The following is a 16926-nucleotide window of genomic DNA, read 5'->3' as shown; positions in this document are numbered from 1 at the left end:
CTGTTACATAATATGTTAAATTTATAAAAGTTTATGTTAGTTTGCTCATTTTACTCAGCAAAAGTATGACACAGAAAGAAATTTCTGACCGAATAGGCTGTTCCCAGAGTGCTGTATCAAGGCACCTCAGTGGGAAGTCTGTGGGAAGGAAAATGTGTTGCAAAAAATGCTGCACAACGAGAAGAAGTGACCGGACCCTGAGGAAGATTGTGGAGAAGGACCGATTCCAGACCTTGGGGGACCTGCGGAAGCAGTGGACTGAGTCTGGAGTAGAAACATCCAGAGCCACCGTGCACGGCCACACAGGTGCCGCATTCCCCAGGTCAAGCCACTTTTGGGCTACAGAGAAGCAGCACTGGACTGACAGTGGTCCAAAGTACTTTTTTCGATGAAAGCAAATTTTGGATGTCATTCGGAAATCAAGGTGCTAGAGTCTGGAGGAAGACTGGGGAGAAGGAAATGACAGGTTTAAAAAAAACAAAAAAACAGGTTTAACAACATATGACAACGGTTCAAGTGTTCGTGCTTCCGGTTGCTTCCAGATTTCAGTCATTTAAATCCCCCAATTAGAGCTTTTCTGTGAATACAACACATATACTATCCAGTGTTTTACCTAAACATGTGCAATCTGGCAACCATATGCACACGAGTGCTCTCTCTCTCTCTCTCTCTCTCTCTCTCTCACTCTCTCACTCGTGCCGATGATCTGAAAACACCAATAGACAAGTAAGCTACATTTTAGCAATCTCCGTTTGAGATGTGTCATTCAGTGGATCTGTGTTCTGTCAGGACCAAGCCTGCAGTCTCCCTCTCAAATGCTGAAGCTTTCGCGCCTCGATCGCCCCCCGGTGACCGGTCCCAGTATAGCCGCCCCTCTGTGACTTCTAATGGACGCGAGGCAAACTAAATAATAAAATTACACTTCAAAAAATTTCCCCCAAAGTTAGTTTATGTCACTGAAGGCAGTTATCATCACGATGATTTCATTTCAGGTGTTCGTTTTAAAAATAAGTTTAGTTTGAGTTAGTTATTTGATGCTATAAAAACGGGGGGTGTGACGTCATGATTGACAGCTGAGACTGACGGCTTCTCTGAGTGAAGTTGTCACCAAGCGGCAACCTCCCGCGATCTCTCTTGAAGCCAATACGGAAGTGGCCCCACTTTATATTAGGTGGCCTTAACAACTATGTACTTACATCAAAAAGTGTACTTATAGTGTTCATATTATATTGCAAAGCACTTTTGCTGATATTGAGGTGGGATATGGGTAGAGTTAGGGACAGGTGTGGTGGTATGGGTCAGTTTAAGGGTAGGGTTAGGTGGAAGGGAAGTGCCAACTGTGTAATTACAAATGTAACTACAGAAATGTATTACAGATGTAATTACATGCAGGTAATTTTGAAAATGTAAGTACAATGTAAAAACATGTATGTACACAATAAATGCATTGTATCAAATGATTAATTACAATGTTAGTACATAGTAGTTAAGGCCACCTAATATAAAGTGGGTCCACGGAAGTAATGTAAACTGCAATTCCTCAACTGGCCACTAGGGACAGGCTCCAGAAGGGAGCAGAATCTCATTGAGCCCCATGTTAAAATTCTCAACTTTAAAGAAAAAAAAAAATGTTTACAGCCTGGTACAAACTGTGGTTTTGGCTTATAAGGCTAATTTTGATCTTCATGACAACTCTGAGGGGGGTGAATTTTTTTATAACTCATTCGTTTACGTTATATAAAGCCTTAAAGTTCTGCATAATTAAGGGCGTGGTTACAAGTGGATACCCATTTATCTGCCGTCTATAGTTATTGCGTCACCTCAGCCCAGCGCACATCCCGCCTTTTTGCCCATTTTCTGTTATCCGGGAGTGACACGCGACGACTCGCTCACAAGATGGCAACGCCCAGCTCATCTCTACTTTAAGCTTCAGAACGGCTTATCAGAATCCTATGGGTGACGTCACGGACACTACGTCCATATTTTTTTACAGTCTATGGTTGTCACTGAGGCACTAACGGACTTTTTTCGAAATTTTTGAGAGCAGATTAGAGCTTTAGCTTTAATTTCTACATTTCCATAACTGTTTATTTCACACCAACATAATTAATTGTTCTGCATCTGCGAGAGTGTGGGCGGGCTTTTGATATCGCGACTGTACTTCCTGCTCTACTTCCTGCGCTCTACTGCGCAACTCCGGTCCCGAAATCGCTACTGCGCAGACTCGGTCCCAAGATGTCAGCGCCGTGCAAGGCCGCCTGAAAGCTTCAAATATGGCAAGCGGAAACGGATGATGTCGAGTCGTCCATATTTTTTTACGGTCTATGGTCAGGACACAGGAGCCGCTTCACTGAACTTGTGTGAGCTGCTGAAATAAAACAATCAGAGCAGAGCTCAACATTAATATTCATGACCCTTCCAAATAAGGCAAAAACAGAGCATTGGGAGTTTATAGGGTTGTAAATGGACCTGTAAACCTGTATCTGGACAATTTTTGCCCTTAAAGAGGTACTTCAGTGCTGGGAAGATTAATCTGTATTTAAACTGGGTCATTAATGTAGTAGAAATGTGAAATTATTTTTGAATTTGGTGCTTTCTAGACTGAGAAAAGACAGCAAATGTATTTTTGTCTCATGGGGATGAAAGACTAAGGACGCACACTCAAAAGTAATCCGGTCAGGTCATTTACATGGTGAAATGTTTCGTTTGATCGATTCATGAAAAGGTTTATCCACCCATCTCAAAACGATTACAATTTCATTCAGTTTGGGCATTTTTATTACGATTGATCAGGTGTTTATATGGAGCATTTTCCTTCAGATTGGACTTTTAAACTGATTGCAGTGCTCCATGTAAACGCACCGACAGTTAAAAAAAATTGCGCTACATGGCACTTTAAAAACCGGATAGTTTATTTATAGTTCGATTACGGATATTTCACGTCATCTTCGAATGCATATCGAAAAGTGACAGCCCTTGTCCGTCACTGGCTTGGAGGAACAGTCGCGTGCAGTCCTACATCACCGGACTAATTTGCCTAATCTTCTCGGAACTTTATCGCGGTCGAAACGCAGACAGCTGCAGGTCTGGGGGGGAGAAAAGTTCCTGTAAAAAAGTTCCTGGTACAAATTGTTCCGGGTAATTTTGGTGGAAACGGGGCTTAAGCCACCACTACTGAATCACTTTTACTTTCCCACCACCGCGTTCATCTTCATAAAATCAGTTCAGTTAGAGAACAGATACTACAATTAAAAACTGAATGTGTGTTTAATATAATGTGATTGAGCCGCTGAGGAAGTGTCAGTACAAACGCAGCAGGAGTTTTACACGCATCGTAATGAGCTGAATGAGCTCTCGTGATGAGAGCTGAGGTAAACACGATCGCGCTCGCAGCATAGATTCACAGCGCATGTTCAGTCTGGCGCGTTTTCAGTTCATGCCTTTGGAAGATTAACTTTCATAGGAATTAACTTGAGAAGATAAAATACTCACTTTGCTCCACCGGCTGCACCGTTTCCATGAATGCCTGAGCCGAGCTGAGCTGTGAGTGCGACCCCATCCCCATGTGCGAGTTGAAAACATGCGGAAATAGCTCCCTCTGCTGGCTGTAGACTTTATCGTGGACAAGCATTTTACGATGACGTAAATCAATGATATTTGTAATTTTTACAGAAATAAAAAGCATAAATCTCTCGTCTCAGGGGGATATGAGAGGGCGGAGCACGATCATACGAATATACTCCAGGGTTTCTACAGATACAAAGCCATATGCTAATCGCTGAAGTAACCCTTTAAATAAGCCACATGCCTCTATGTAAATATCAGAGAACAATTTAACAGACTGTTTCAACTCATTCTAGGGCACCTTTAAGGATATATTTAAGTATAGCCATTGCAGCTTATGGCATGAACACAGTCAGGGCAGGTTTTACTTCAGGTAAACTGCCCATCTAGAACGAACTAATTCCAAACTGTTTTTTTTTTTTTTTTAAACAATGGTGCGTCCGAATCGCATGCTCTCTTCTTATTTTGAATGAGTAATGATTTCACGGCCGCTAAAAAAATATGTTCTATATAGTATGAGTATGTGTAGTATAATTGTAATTGGATACTACATTTCATTATCATTTGACCTTACAGCATCATTTACAATGTTTCACTGCCATTCATAAATCCTCTCCCATGGGCTCATGGGATAGTAAAGTATCCTTCGAATGCTCACTTCAGACTCTCGGCAGAATTAGTAGATCAATTCAGACGTAATTCTTTTGTCACATACTGTTTTTGTAGGGAAGTATGCAATTTCAGACGCAGCCAATAACTCTGAGCAGTGATGTCACTGTGTGGCCTCATGGGAGCTGTATTCTGCTCTGGGGGAAGTGTTTCTATCATAAACATGCAGTTCCTGCTATTGGATCCTTATGAGGGAACAAACCACCCTCTGAACAGGAAGCTCTCTATCAATTAGGCTTTATTGTTCATCAGTGAAAACTCACTGAGCTATGTTCAGAATGGAATACTATGCAGTATACACTGGTATCTTACTTTAGTAGTTTATAGCATGCACAATTGTATGGGGCATACAAAGATTTCAGTTGCTGTTATTGTCACATGTCCACATTACATTATATGCTAATTTGGTGAATATTGTCCATCTTATTGCATTTTTAATTCATTTGTTCTATTTCAAATTCTTGGTAGTTCAATCAAATAATCGAGAAAAAGTCAGAAAAAAGATACAAGCACATTGCATTATGGGAATTGTCACTGGGGCGGAACCCTGACAGCTGCTGGCAATATTTTAGCCGTAGGAGTCCGAATTGCCTGTAATTTTCTATGCTGTAAATATTATGGCCACAAATCCCAAATTGGGCTAGTGTCCAATCTATTTCTACAAGCAAAAGGCAAATGTGTTATCAGTCCACGAAAGGTCACATTTCATATTTTCTCTGTTTGGATCTAATCTGGGTGCCCTCATTAAGGTCTAATTGATGTCAGTGTGCAATTATGTGAGTCGGTGCAACAGTGCTCATGTCGAGAGGAAACGCTAGACTCACGCTTTTGATGTCAAAGCCGATCTCGCCACCAAATCTTTCTGAAAGCAGCATCTGCCCGTAGCTGAGCGATACTAATTTTTTTGATACCTCCTGTCAGCTTGTACTTGCTGTGTCTGAAAGATAGAAGGAATAAAAGAGAAGGATATTTGGGATATACAGAACAGTGAGTTCTTGTGTGATAAGTCTGGACATGTGATACTGTTGATAGGTTTATTCATGAGTGCTGAAGGTTCTATTACAATATCTAATATGCCTATTTACATTTCATGTAAATTCTTTAAAAAAATCTTTATGAGGTCACCAGTGGGAGCAAAAATAAAAATAATGAGAATAAATTAGATTAACTGCTTGAAAGTAATTACACCCTTCCATCCTCGGTAGGCTAGATACTCAATGGCGAAAACTGTAATTATTTTAATTTATTTAGACATTTGAAAATATAATTACATACAGTCTCGTTACAGTCTTAATTTCCAGAGGAAGGCATTCAACAAGCTCTAGTTTGATAGAAGTTTTATAAATGCCTATATACGTACCTACCTTGTAACCAATCACGTCAACATGCGGGCAGGCGTTAGCTAAAGGCAGACTGCATCTGCCTGCAAACCCAGAGTCAAAATTTTTAGGACAACATTTCTAGGACCTTAGCAATTATTTAGTTGTTTAATTCATTGTTTAATTGCTATATTGTCCTAACCAACCCCAAGCCCCAAACCCACCCATTGGTAACCCTGTTGAAATATTTAAACTCATTTAAAGGGGTTATGAACTGGCTTTTTATTAAAAACTATTATTATACTGTTGTCTGAGGTCAACTTATGACATTTGCATGGTTTTTACATTAAAAAAAAACCATCATAATGAATAAGTAATAGGCTCTACCCTGGTTTTGAGCCTAGCTTCTAGAGGTTTTTATGGGTGTGCCACATTGAAGGCTTGGAAAGTAAATGCAGACTGCCATGATTGGATAACAGTTTTGCATATTATAATAAGCTTTGACTCCCCCATCAGTACATGTGAAAATTGTTTTGAAAAACGTGTGGGAAAACGGCAACCAGAATGATTCGCTCACAGGGCTCGCAAAATGTCTTTATCAAATAAATACCAAATGATTTAACTCTCATCCACCCACAAATAATTTGGAATGTTATTTTTTATTACTTGGCACGCCTGATCCCTAATCGCAGGACAATGAACCAACACCTTAAATACAAAGGATACTCCAGTCTGTGACAGCGTGGTAAGTTATGTTTACACTGTAAAAAAAAAAAGTCTCCAATTGAAAATGTTCTAGTGACTGATCACATAAAAAAATGTTCAGTTGGTCGAATTGAAATTCTGTGAATTGATAAATTTTTCAGTTGGCCGAATTGAAATTCTGTGAATTGATGCAATTTAATGTACAGAAATTCAATTCTGCCAACTGAAAAATTTAGCAATGTATCATTCCTGTCAGATCCAATATAGAAGGCATAGTTTCTTTTTTTTTTAATCTCATCTTGTCTGCAAAAAAATCCACAGTGAAATATTTTATGTGTATAAAGTGTATCAAATGTTTTACCCACGTGAGCTGGATTAAAAATAAAGTTCAACCATGCATTCCTAATATTGGAATCCGAAGTTCATGTTTATTGCTTGGAAATTTGATCCGGTTTAGCTCCACATAGCCCTATGTTATTTTTCTATAACATCAGGCACGAGTTGGTGGGCGGTGCTACAGAATTATGGGGCTTTCACACAGGATGCGGAATGCGCTGCTTTGGCTGCTCGGTTTAGCGTAGCCCGTCATGCGATTTGCGCTTCGCTGGCCAGAGCAAAGTAGGCAGAGTTTTCAAACCGTTAAGCAGTAGTTCTATATGTCTAGTTATTTGATTGTTGTTGCACTTTTCGGTCAGCAGCAAATATGTATCTGTCCCGTGCTAAGAAGCGAATGATATCACTAGCCCTGCTAGTAAGAAGAAGAAAGAGAGCAGCAAGGAAGAAGGCTTTGGGTGCATGAAACCTTCAGGTAGGGAACCGTTTGGGGAATTCAGTCTCACGAAAGACACGCACAGTACAGCTGTACATCTTGCTTTCCGTGCTTGTTTCAATGCACCGTTTCTATTGGCTGTGCGGGTTATCATCACAGAGTGCATGCAAAAGTTGAAATATTTTAAACTTTGACCGCAGCATGTGCGCAAACTTGTCAAAGGTGCGCTCCGCTGTGCGTACGCTTTGGTCGACGCAGCAACAAACCATCCTTGCGCGGCACAAGCCATTGAAATTAGAGGATTTCTTAGCACAGGGCCATTGCCGTGTTCTGTGTGAAAGGCCCTTTTGGTGTTTATTTTCTTCGGTTGAGTCAGCATTGCACTCTGACGTCACAGGGAATTACATTTGCAGATCGATCGTTTGCTGAGCCAGCTGTCAATAAAAGCTTTTCTTTGACTAACAAGGAAGTTTTTAGCTCTGAGACTTAAAGGCTATTCTTATATTACAATGGCCTTTTATATATCAAAATCTCAAGGGGACGTTGATTTCTCAATTCATGAGCCCTTCAAGTAATTAAGTTTAAAATAGCTATGCCTGCTGTTTTTTTAAAAATAATGTGTAAATCAGGTCTCCTCTGTTGGAGTACAGTTGGCTAAATGGCACTGTCACAAATAAAATAAAAATAGGGCCCAAAAAACACAGTCCTAAAAAACTGGTTGTAATAAAGGCAGATAATATTGCTGAGATGGCAGTTGGAATGGTTTGTGTAACATTAGCAACACATTATTAGCTAACGTAGTCAAGCAAAAGTATGTTCATATTAATTACCATTCTGACGTTGTAAAGAGCAATTATACCTATATGCAGTGTTTACCTCAGTAAGTCTCTGGGGTGAGTGGGGGCGGGGCTAATTAGCAAGTGTGTAGAGTTACATTCAAGCTATTTTATGGCATGAAGCAGTTTTTTTTTTTTCACAGAGAAAAAAGTTTAAATGTGTAATTTTGCAGACCAAAGATTAGTTTTAAGGGGTGAATAAAGTGAACTGAATAAAGTAATCAAATGTAAAAAAAAAAAAAAAAAAAAAAAGATAAAAAAAGATTTCTCTTTGTGTTTTGATGTTTGATTAACTTTAACAGCAGCATGTTTATTAAAGGGGCGATAAAACAGGATTTCACTACTTTAGCTAGTGTGTAATGTTGCTGTTTGAGCATAAACAACATCTGCAAAGTTACAACGCTCAAAGTTTAAAGCACAGGGAGATATTTGCTTTTAAAGAAATCAATTTCTAAGGACTACAGAAAACGGCCGGTTGAGAACTACAGCCTTTTCCTCCAGACTTGCTGACATCAGCGGGTTCAATATTTACATAAACCCCTCTCCGAGAATATTAAATAAGGGGGACGAGGCCTTTTTTATTGCTGTGGATAAGAGTAGGCTGGAGTGTGCTAGGCAGTTAGCAAGCTTGGCCAGCTAACCAATCTGAGCCTATTGCATATTTTTGAGGGACTGTCTTCATAGAACCAGGAAACTATCAGACCGTTTTTACAAGGAGAGACAGAGCAGTGTAGAATAAAGGTAAAATGTATAAAAAAATAATGCATTTAAAAAAAAAAAACGAAGCATAAACACATGTTACAGTGCACCCCGCAAACACAATCGAGCCTTCGAAAGAATGTGTTTTACCACCCCTTTAAGCCTGACAAGCCAGACCCACATCAAGATGTTTGGTCTGGAAACTCACCATTGACAGGGCTCAATCCGAGGGGTGGGATAAACGGTTGTCTTTCAAACTCCCTCTGCACGCGATAGGATAGCGCTTCACCAACCAGAGCAACGAAGGTGAAACAGAGCCCGCTGATAGATTAAACATTTGCCGTATCTGGTCGGCAAAACTCTGAACACATCTTCCCTTTTTAAGAATGACTTCAGTGCCGTTCTTTGTTATTTTCTCAGAGAAAAGATTAACTCCAACTAGAAGCACGCAACTCGGCCGTTGTCATTATGGCCCCGCCCACCGACTCTATACACAATGTGATTGGCCCGGCAAGAGTTAGGGGAATACAGCTCAGAAGGGTATTGAGAGTTGCTAGACGACACTCACAGGCAGATTAAATTTGCTGCCGCTAGGGTGCGTCTAGATTTCTAGGCTACCTTTAAGCTGCTTTCACTTAAGACCGGATACAGCATGTGCGTTTTCTTTCTGAACTGTTTACGTTCACTTAGGATGATTGTGCTTATGTGAATACTCAGCTAGACGGACATTGTGACATAATTTTTTTAGTGTGTTTAACCATTTGGCACTCGCAAATTGAATGAGAGGCAGCTTTTTGTGCATGCTTTGGATGTGAGTGCAGGAATTAAAATTATGTGCACCCCAGCAATGCTGCAGCAAAATTCAGACCAACCTTGCATTTTTTTGCCATCCATTTGTGTGCTTTTTGTTATTATTGGAGACATCAGAGACTGGTAGTATTTGTTAAATGCTTTTTACACATTTCAGCCATTTAAAAACGTTTGAAGGATTTTTACATGCACCTGGTTGGGAATCACTGATCTAACATATCTGGCTGTTTATCCAACTTGTCTGTCCAACATCTTTATGGTCTTTATCAGAATCAATTATTCAATAGATTAATTGTTCAAGCAATTGAATGCTCTGCCCACTGATCAATATAATAATCAGTCAGACCTTCACACATCAGGGCAAAGGACCACTAAATAAGGAATCTTATTACGTATCCACGTCATAAATGAAATGAAAGAAGTTGATCTGTAGGGGAATGTGAGACTTACAGGCACATGTCCTTGTATTACAATTTCATTTATGAACCTCCAGCATTAAATCACATACAAAACATGCACATGCAGAGATGCACAGCTGGTGGCACACGGATACGTGACCCCCTGATTTATGGCCGGACAATTGAAGGTGGTGCTGTGGTTAATGTGATTTATATGTTCCCTGGGCCACACCTCTTCTGGTTAGAGGCTATCCATGTGGAAAGACTGTTCAGGATTATTGTCTATTTAACCATGACCTCTAAAATGCTAAATGCTGATGCAAGCACCAGGGTTTACGAGGAATAATGCAACGCTGCATATCACTTGATCATTCACAATTTTTCGGATTTTAATTGATAAATAAATAGAATCAGGCCTATATCTTCCTATATCTTCCAGCCTATATCTTCCAGCCTCTATATCTACCTGATCTGACTCAATTCAGATCACACAGTTCTTAAAGGGACAGTTTATTCAAAAACGTTATCATAAAGTGCCAAAACATCAAAAATCAACATAACACTAACATACATTTTGTATTATAATTAAAGTCTCCTGAAGCCATATGTAAGCTCTGTGTGAGGACGAGACATCTGTCTTCTTTTTTTGGGGGCCAACTTGGATCACTGGTGGTGTTTTTTAGGCAGGGGCGTCGGACTGGGGATAAAGGGTACCAAGTAGGGCCCGAGGCGGGTTGGGGGGGGGGGGGGGGGGGGGCGTTAGAAGTCAGTTTTCTATACATACACATACATGGTACGGGGGCCCAGCAAGATGGTTTGTACCCAGGGCCCAAAATTTGGTGCAACGCCGCTGTTCTTAGGAAAAGGGACAGTTAAAAGCGAAATGTATCATAAAATTGAAGGATTAGCTTTTAGATGATGTTAAGCAATATACTTTTGGCTTCTCTTTTCACATGAAGCAGGGGAATATTTCAGTTTGATTTAATGTGTGACAGTGTAATGAGATTATCATGTTTTATATATGCTAAAATCCAGTAAAAGCACATCCACTCAGAGAGGGAGAAAAAGATAAACGTCACTTATGGGTAATGGATTTCAATGCATTCAACAGAGACGCCTAAAGGGATAAAAACTGACAAAGCAAAGCAAAGTGTTGCTAGGTGGCATTTTAGTTGGGAGAATTGCAAAATATACTAAAAATGTCTTTTAGAACTCTCTCAGGAAACTATAGAAGGTTCTAGTTTCAAGTGCAAGCTTTCTGGCATGAGATGGTTTGGTCTTACAGCAAGCCTTGAATCTTGCCTTGACACTATCCCTTATCAACTAAATGATGCATGAAAAGACAAACATCTATAAGAGAAGGAAAGGCATGGCAGGCAGATTTAAAGAAAAGATTAAACCTTAAACGAATATTCATTCCTCATATACTCACCATCATGTCCTGATTTTTTCATAAACAGACTGTTAAGGCTTGTCTTTTCCATGCAACAAAAAAAAGGTAGCAAACCGTGTCTATCAAGCTGCAAAGGACCAAGAAAAAGTCTATGACCGGTTTGCTAGATTCCAAGTCTTTTGAATTCATGCGATAGCTTACCCTTAGTATGAGGAGCAAGTCAAAATTTAATAACACAAAGTAGATGCATTGCAATCACAGAGGAGCTACACTCCCATCTCTCTTTTCAATCAATCAGAAGATGAGGTAGAAGGTGTCAAATAAGGTTAAGATTTTATTCAGTACGGCAATGTGTTCCTATATGAAACAGTGCTCTATATTGTCCAAACATTAAAGATGCATTGTGTAAATTCGACATCTAGTGGTGAGGTTGTGAATTGTAGTCACCCATCGCTTACCCCTCCTGTTCAAAGCACATAGAGAGGCTACTGTGTTCGACACAGGACACAAATGTTGTCGTCGATAAAGCAGAGTGACTAGCAATTTGTTTAGCAATTTGTCCAAAATTGGGATTTCACTGAAAGGGGAATTTGCAGTGTATGTAGATAAAAGTGGCCCATTCTAAGGTAATAAAAAATAACGGTTCATTATTTCATTATCACTGAAAACATAATTATGGATATTATATTGCATTTCTGTCAATAGATACTCATAAATACTACACACAGCACCTTAAAACCAAATGCATACCTTGGGTCATAGCGACCCGAGACGTTGTTTAATGTTTTAAAGTTAGACATCAACCTTAGTATTGCTCAAAATAAATTATAGAACTATAATTGAATGCCTGTTTTTCCACAATTTTTTCCCCCAGCTCAATAATAAACGAATCCATTATGTCAAAAAATGTGCAATTTATCTTTATTCCACAAGGTGGCAATGTCTGATACGCAATGATGAAGTGACGCGTTTCCTCCATAGACCGTTTTCCTCTGACAGACAGAAAACGAAATAATAATAATTATAATCTGCCAAATTTGAAATGGCTTACTAATTTACTGCAGAGAAAAAGTACTAAACAAAATTAAATATTATTTTTACCTGATGATGGATGTGGTCAAGAAGCTGTTCAGTGATTTTGAAGACGGTGAAAATGAGTTTGGAGAATATGCTTGAGATCGCGAATATGAGGCAGATGCTGGGAAATGAGCTCTGACGAGATGATGATGGTCTAAACATCTGCTTAAACTGAACCTTTCCAAGCTGCAAAAGGTAACAAATATGTTTTATTTTATTCTTGTGTAATTGTTACTCTAACATCAGGAGTTTTATATATTATTGCGACAGGTAGAGAGCTATCCTGTTAGATATAGATCCGGGTCGCTAACGACCCGAATATGTCAGAATGTTTGGCGAAACCGTCATGCATTTAAGTGTTAAAACAACCCTAAAATAACGTAAAAATGTATACAGAGACATAAACCTTACTTCATGGTAGATAGGTCATATTTAATAACAATAATGTAATTTTTCGCCATTAGAGGTCGCTTATTCAAAACAAAGGAGCTTGACTCGATTCCACAAAGCTTTATGACGCAGGCGACTGCTAAGTACACAAGTCAACTAAATAGCATTGTTCTAGTGGTTTTTGGATTTTTTAAATCCAAAAATCTTAAATATTTTGCCTTTAATATTGAAAATACATATTTTCAAGATATTTCACCAGAATACATTAAAATGATGAATGATATCAGGTTTGTTGCAGCCTGTGTTTCTATGTGTGTGTGTCAGTACTTCTGTCATCCTAGTAATTCACACCGTGTAATGCACACAATCCCTCTCTGTAGACTTAAGAGTGAGAAAAAACTAAATTGAAAGAGGGAGGGCATGTGGTGGATCTGGTGTAGCTCCGTTCCACTGTCATGTTGATTTCTTTCCTGTAATTCAATTCAGAAATCAAATGTACCAAAGGATATGATAATAACAGATGTCCTCATTTTCCTTCATCTCCATATAATCTTCTCCTAACATCTCCCTCACTGGGACAGAAGCCATTTATAATTATCATGATTATGTTAATGATGATATAGTTAATAATGACATGGACGAAGATAATAACGTTGTGTTGGATGATGATATTAGTATTACGATCTGTACGCTGCCTATCATATTCATATCATGCGAGAACAGTTTGGAATGAAAATGGTACCTATGCTACTGGGATGATGTGCTCTCTGTGTGTTTGAATGGAAAAGCTGTGCATGCTTGTCTCCTTTCATCACCATCAGTGTGTCTAAGGAGAGTTCGCCTGTGAATCTGTTGCATTTACCGAGGTGTTTAGACAGTCATATGCTGATAAAGCATCATCACTATTTCACTGATTTATGATTGGAAGAATGAGGTATTGACAAAGTACACTAGATATATGAGAATGGCATACAATCATAATATTCATACTTTTTGGTTGTTGTTGTTGCTGCAGACTAGACAGATTTTATGTAACCATACAAAACCTAACCAGAGCAGACAATTCAAGTGTGAACTGGATGTGAACCGTTTAATATCTTATCAGCATCTTATTGCCAAAAGTGAAGTCATTGTTACCAAAAAATTACCATCCATATTTAATTCTGAGATGATGACCAAACACACATTGAACTAAACAATGTTTGTCAGACTAATCTAGAACAATATTTTTATGGTTTGGGATTAGGGTTAGAACTAAGAACCCATTTTATTCAGAAACGGTTTGAATCTTTCTGTAAGTTACATAGGTTGCTACAAGTGACTGTTCTTTATGAAGTGAATCACTGAATCATTTATTCAAAAACAGTGATTCATTCAGACACGATGCAAGCGACTATCATTATGCATTTAAGTGACTTAAATGAATAGTTCACTCAAAAATTTTAATTCTGCCATCATTTACTCACCTGTTCCAAGCCTATATACATTTCTTTGTTCTGCTGAACACAGAAGATATTTTGAAGAATGTCGGTAAACAAACAGTTGATGGACCCCATTGACATACATAGCATTGTTTTCCCTACTATGGGAGTCAATCGGGCCCATCTACTGTTTAGTTCCCCATGTTCTTCAAAGTATCTGAAGAAGTCTGACCTGGTCACTTGACCCCAAAAAAATCAGATTTGGGCCACTTTTGCCTGCAGTGTGAATGGGGCCTTATTAACTGGTTCTTGAATCAAAACCTTGAATCAAGAGTTTGATTCCCGACTAATGAGTCAACTCAACAAGAACTGGTACTTCTGAATAGACTGAGGCTGGGATTTAGTGGGCTTAAAGTGAAATAATTTTATGAACGTATACTATATGCAGAGAGCATTTACTCTCTATCATTATTTCATTTTTATCCAAAGTGGCTTTTAGAGGCTTTTGTATCTGAATTGTTTTCACTTTACTTAATAAGGAACGAGATCATTCAATTCATTACGATTCCTACTATTTTCATTTGATAGAAGAAAAAAAAAAACATTAGGCACTGTACAGTATAGCCTACAACCCACTGTGTAGAATTTAGTGCACTAGAATTATATTTTAGAAAGAATTACCCTAGACATTCATCTACAGTAAGGATATGCCATGGATTCTCAAGGACAATGAAAGAAAGATGAAGCCCATGAATGCAAGTAATTATGTGACCCTAGAGAGTTGGGCAGCCCACTGTAGTCACTTCCTACAAAGAAAGACCAGAGAAATCTTGTGGGAGTTGTAGCTCATCTCTACTGGTGGAACAACTACAAACGGTTGTTAATTGTCCTCAGCTGGTTGTGATTATCTCAGCCCCGCTCACATCGGCTGCCTCCAAAATCTTAAAAATGCTGCCTTCGGAGGATGCATTCCAAGGTAGGAATAGGGTGATCATATTTTGATTACCGAAAACCAGGACACTCGGCCCGGCAATAAGATACTCAAATGATACTCAAAGATTCCTTATTAATTTCAATACATTTAAAGTATGCCTCTCTGTATGGATAGAAATATGTTAGGCCTAGGTGTCAGGACTGGACTTGAAAACACTGGACACTGGTTACCCTAGGTAGGAAGGCATCACGTACCAATCCAATGTTAGCGTCACTTACTTCCTGTCTTCTGAGATTCCTTCATCTGTTCAATTTTTGAAGGCAGTATCCTTTGCCAGTGGTGGAATGTAACGAAGTACAAATACTTTGTTACTTTACTTAAGTACATTTTTCACGTATCTGTACTTTACTTAAGTAGAATCAATAGTGCATACTTTTTATATTTACTTCGTTATATTTTGCAGCAAATATTTTACATTTCTACAACGTTTTGTTACATTTTCGTTACATTTTCTGATCAGTTTCAGGGCTCGAGATTAAGGTTTGTTCGGATAATTAATGGATAAAAATGTATGAACTGACGTTTGCGCTGTTGACAATCGCGCAGCCTCTCGAGGAGAAATGGAAACAAACCAAAGCCGCTCGTACAGACAAACTCGGTAACATACTGCAGTAAATATTCAAAATGTGAAGGTTTTTATATTTTATAACGTATAATACAGTTAAAAAAACATCACATGACACGACCAAGAGTGCTGTTTACCTGAATACCATCACGACTGAAAAGTGACACTGATTTCATGACAGTTCCATAAACAATCAATTAAAATTAGTCACTTACATTTTAGATGCAATATGAACTGCTTTTGTTCTATTATAGCAGGGAAATATTTCCAAGATCAGATTATATTTCCACATCAGAACCACAACGCATCTCACAGCAATAGTGTGTGTTAATGAATGATTCAGTGTTTGATTGAATAGGTTATCAATGATTCAATGACCTGTTCGTAAACGACTGCCTCATTCATGAACGAATCAGCCGTTTGAACAAACCGACTCAATGACTCACTCATTAAGACCTGCCGCCACATACTGGTGGTTTAGTTTCATGTTTAAACATTCTTTCCAACATTTCTTATTGTATTAAAAATATATAGTTAAAACAATCTCATAACATTATTTAGTGCAGTTGTAATTTGTCAGTGTAAATTATTTTATTTAACAATCCTATAGCGTTATTCTAATTAAATTTATTGATCAAATTTAAGAATATAAAAGAAAAGCTGAAGCATATCCGATATTTAAGATTAATCCTCATAAATATAACATTTTAAATTCATCAAAGCTGATGAAAATGTTAATTCTGAATATTGATATTTAACTATGCAGATTACCCTGATATTGTGAGTCAGAATGTAAACTGGGCAACAGATGATAAGCACAATTAGCCTACATTAACCCAAAACTAACTTAATTAAAACGCCACAGCCCATACTGTTTTCTTCTTTTTAATTATTAGAATATAGACATTAAGAGAATAAATTGTTATACAAGTACTTTTACTTTTAAAGGGGTACTTCAGTGCTGGAAAGATGAATCTGTATTTAAACTGGGTCATTAATGTAGAAGAAATGTGAAATTATTGTTGAATTTGGTGCCTTCTAGACTGAGAAAAGACAGAAAATGTATTTTTAACTCATGGGGATGAAAGACTACAATTCCCAGAATGCTTCGCTGCCCTGTGAGACCATTACCAAAGCCACCACTACTGGATTACAGGGACTGAGTTCAGAAAGTACAATTAAATACTGAACGTGTCTGTTCAATATAAAGATCGAGTTGCCGCGTGAGTCTCACAGCACTAATGCTGCAGGAGTCAGATTACATTTAACGTCATAAATGAGCTGATGAGCTCTAGTGATGAGAGCTGAGGTAAATCG

Source organism: Pseudorasbora parva, chromosome 5 (assembly GCF_024679245.1).
Source record: "Pseudorasbora parva isolate DD20220531a chromosome 5, ASM2467924v1, whole genome shotgun sequence".
Lineage (NCBI taxonomy): Eukaryota > Metazoa > Chordata > Actinopteri > Cypriniformes > Gobionidae > Pseudorasbora > Pseudorasbora parva.
The sequence above is the reverse complement of the archived record's forward strand: the minus strand, read 5'-3'. Positions refer to the sequence as shown.